Here is a 4,096-nt window from a genome sequence, read left to right as displayed (position 1 = left end):
GTGCCGTGTTCAATCTTAGTTATGGAAAGGCGTAGCCCACTATCCCATGTGGGAGTCGAACCGGCAGTCTTGTTAGCAGCACATGCTCTCACCAGCTGAGCCATTCCTGCCACCTGTTGGCAGCTCAGCGGCAGCTCAGCTCTGGTGCAGCTCACTAGCCCACGTGGGAATCAAACCAGCGGCCCTGTTGCTCAGAGCTCACATTCTTGACTTTTTTTTTTTTTTTTTTTTAGCTGAGCCATCCTACCACCTGTTGGCAGCTCAGTGGCTGCTCTGCTCGGGCTGGAACTCGAACTGCTGTTGCTCAGAGCTCAAACTCTTGAGCAAGCTCTTAACCAACTGTACCACTTGGCCGGCCCCTATATTATTTTTAAAGCCAATAAATTATTGATATTTTAATCATTAATGTAATTCAGTAACTATTTATAAATGTCAGAAAGTATCAAACTCAATCTCTAAAATAATAACTATACTTTGTTATAAACCAAAACAGAAATATATCAAGTATGCTCTAGAACAGCGGTTCTCAACCTGTGGGTCGCAACCTCTTTGGGGGTCGAACAACCCTTTCACAGGGGTTGCCTAAAACCATCAGAAAACAAAAAGATACTTACATTACGATTCATAACAATAGCAAAATTACAGTTATAGAGTAGCAACAAAAATAATTTTATGGTTGGGGGTCACCACAACATGAGGAACTGTATTAAGGGGTCATGGCACTAGGAAGGTTGAGAACCACTGCTCTAGAATGTTCACATCTATTTGTTATTGTCATAAGTCACTTATATTTTCTGTCTTCGCTGGTCTAAAAGAGCAGGTACACGTACTATATGATAGTTACTGTGTATGGACTTGTTCGGTAGGCATTCCAACACCTTTTAGAATATGAAACAAACAAAAATAAGCAATAAACTACATTTCTTAGATGTGATTTATAATCCTATGGTTCTACTTATGATGACATATATATAAATCACATCTGGAACTATATGTACGGATATATAATTGTTATGTAATTCTAGATGTGATTATATATATCTTTCTATATACAGGGGGTGCCAAAAAATGTATACAAGTGGACACTTTGGTCAACATTGCTCAAGCCATAGTTCGCAGTAATCAGAAGTGTCTGGACGCTGATGGTAACCACTTTGAGCACCTTTTGTTATTGCAGAAGTCAAACGTGACTTGTATTCATCTTTTGTTATTGGTATATATTGAGTATTACAATTTTAATACAGTTTTCCTTTCTTAAAATGTATATACATTTTTTTGGCACCGTGTGTGTGTGTGTGTGTGTGTGTGTGTGTGTGTGTGTGTGTAGTTTTAGATGCGATTTATAGTCTCTTGATAAGATGAACTACCATGAAATTTTGATTTCACACTAAGTCACATGGCTAGGTAAGTCAGACTATCAGAAGCCCATTTTATTGGTGCAGATATTAGCAGATGCAGTGTTGTCCTGGAGCTGGCAGAGGTTGTAGCAACATCTTCCTGATTTCACATGCAGTTTCCTGCTTTTATAGCTCCTGGATCGTGTCAGGGACTGCAGCTCCCCTGATGGACCAATTCTTCTTGAATGATTTCTGGAAACTCAGTCAAGAGTTGGGTCTTCAGCCTTCTTAATGACCCCATGTGGCGTTTAATGACCCTAAGTAAATTTCTTCTGGTTACACTGGATACAGTAGATGCTTTTCTCTGTAGCTGAACACTGACTGATACAGATATAATGAAAAGACAGGGTGGGGCAGAAAAATTCACTTTATGTGTCCACAAAGTACAAATATTTGACTTGTCAACCTTGTAACTCCATTGTCAGACCTGAAATGAACAACATGGCACATTACTGTTATTTATATCATCTCACAAATAAATTACAAACACAGGTTGCTACTTAGTTCTCTCTTTTCATTCTCCTCTTATTTTGCTTTTTAAAAAAATCTGCTCTTCCTCTGCGCTGCCTACGGAGGTGGCGCTCATATTTTACTCAATATCATGGTTGCCCTCAGACCACTCGTGAGCCCAAGATCGTTAAAAAGAGGACCAAGAAGTTTATTCGGCACCAGTCAGACCGATATGTCAAAATTAAGCGTAACTGGCGGAAACCCGGAGGCATTGACAATAGGGTGCACAGGAGATTCAAGGGCCAGATCTTGATGCCCCGCATTGGTTATGGGAGTAACAAGAAAACAAAACACATGCTGCCCAATGGCTTTCGAAAGTTCCTGGTCCACAATGTCAAGGAGCTTGAAGTGCTGCTGATGTGCAACAAATCTTACTGTGCTGAGATTGCTCACAACGTCTCCTCCAAGAACCGCAAACCCATTGTGGAGAGAGCAGCCCAGCTGGCCGTCAGCGTCACCAATCCCAAGGCCAGGCTGCTCAGTGAAGAAAATGAATAGACAGCTTGTGTGCAAATTGTGTTTTCATAAAACCATAACATTCTTCAAAAAAAAATCTGCTGAGAAAACAGCTGGCCTCACCTCACAACCAAGAGAAGTGAAATTCTTTCACTGGATCAAGAAGAGTTTGTGGAGAATATAAAATCCCATTTATTATACTGTGAGAGAGTATCATAAAGAAACCCTTTTCTTATATTAAATGTTAAATTGTGTTGATATATGATATACTAGTGATAGTTATGCTTTAGAAAAAAGATTCTGGAATGCTATTCTCTCTCATAATTCTGAAAGAAAGGGGGGAGCGAAATGATGATCTACCATGTTTATCCACATAAGCTTCCCTTGCTTTTATTAAATTGAATGTTATAATTATTCCAAATTTATTATTTTTATTTTTCAAATTTAGCACAATTTCTCCTTCCTTTCTTCTGTCATTATTCTCTCCTCCCTTCACAATCACTTTTTATTTTTTTTTTAGCTTTGAGATCCTTTCTTATCCTCCATCTCTCTTTTACTCAATTGTTTTATTAACCAAACCACACTTGTTGAGCTAGGTTTTTGGCTGTGCTAGGTTCTGGGAATAAAGCAGTAACTTTCCACTTTTCTGGAGCTCTCAGTGTAGTGGGTATGGGAAATAAGAGAAAAGGAAGCACAAAAATAAATGTGAAACTGTATATTGTGCTTATTTGTAGTGAGCACCGTGAGAGAAAAGAATTGTTTTATAAAAAAAAAGAATAGCTGGCTGAAAGGATATTTCTAACTTAGATTGATTGAACCAGTGGAGAGCAATCTGAAGAAGTAACACTTGGGTGTAGGACTCAAGCAGGAGAAGGAATTAGCCAGGTTAAAATGCAAGAAATAAGATTTCAGAGTGATACTGAAAAATCAGTGTGGTTGATGAATAACAGGTGAAGGAAAGAATGACTGAAAGGTCATGTCAAAGAGGCAGGTAGAGGCCAGAAGATGCAAGGAGTTGTATTGTAGGTCCAGTAAAAAATTTGAGTTCTACTATAAGTGTAAAAGGAAACCAGTGAAGGTTTTGGGGTGTGTGTGAGGCATCATATTGGTAATATTAAAAGATGACTCTGGCTAATGTGTAGAGAATGGATTGGATGGTGAAAATGTGGAAGGAGGCAGGCCTGTTAAGAGTTATTTCAGCAGCTCAGGTAGACCAGGAAAAGGCAGTGGAGTTGGAGATGGATAGGGGACTTCTTCAGTGTCAGAATCAATAGGACTAGGAGATGGATGAGATGTAATGGGGTAAGTGGAATGGGTTGAATTGTGTCCCCCACAAAAGAAGACATGTTGAAGTCCTAATTCCCAGTACCTCAGAATGTGACCTAATTCAGAAATAGTATTTTCTGAGATGTGACCTAGTTAAGATGAGATCATTAGGGTGGGCCCTTAATCCAGTATGGCTGGTGTCCTTCCTTAGAAGAGGAAAATTTGGACAGAGACACAAACACACAGGGGAGAAGACCATGTGAGATGGAGGCAGAGATTGGAATTATGCTGGCACAGGCCAGGGAACACCCAAGATTGCCAGCAAACACCAGAAGCTACAAGAGACAAGGAAGGATTCTCTCCTACAGGTTTTAGAAGGAACTAACCCTGCTGACACCATGATTTTAGACTTCCAATTAGGTGCCTGTCAGGAGTCTCTGGGTGGTCGCTGTACCTGAACAAATTTC

At 39.8% G+C, this 4,096-nt stretch overlaps 1 pseudogene; it reads left to right on the top strand.

Moving 5' to 3' along the window:
* The first annotated feature begins 1,998 nt into the window (after positions 1-1,998).
* On the top strand, positions 1,999-2,405 carry LOC109391715 (60S ribosomal protein L32 pseudogene; annotated as a pseudogene).
* The last annotated feature ends 1,691 nt before the right edge of the window (positions 2,406-4,096 follow it).

Source organism: Hipposideros armiger, unplaced genomic scaffold, assembly GCF_001890085.2.
Source record: "Hipposideros armiger isolate ML-2016 unplaced genomic scaffold, ASM189008v1 scaffold_300, whole genome shotgun sequence".
In the NCBI taxonomy this organism is placed as follows: Eukaryota; Metazoa; Chordata; class Mammalia; order Chiroptera; family Hipposideridae; genus Hipposideros; species Hipposideros armiger.
This window is presented reverse-complemented; position numbering and strand designations above follow the sequence as displayed.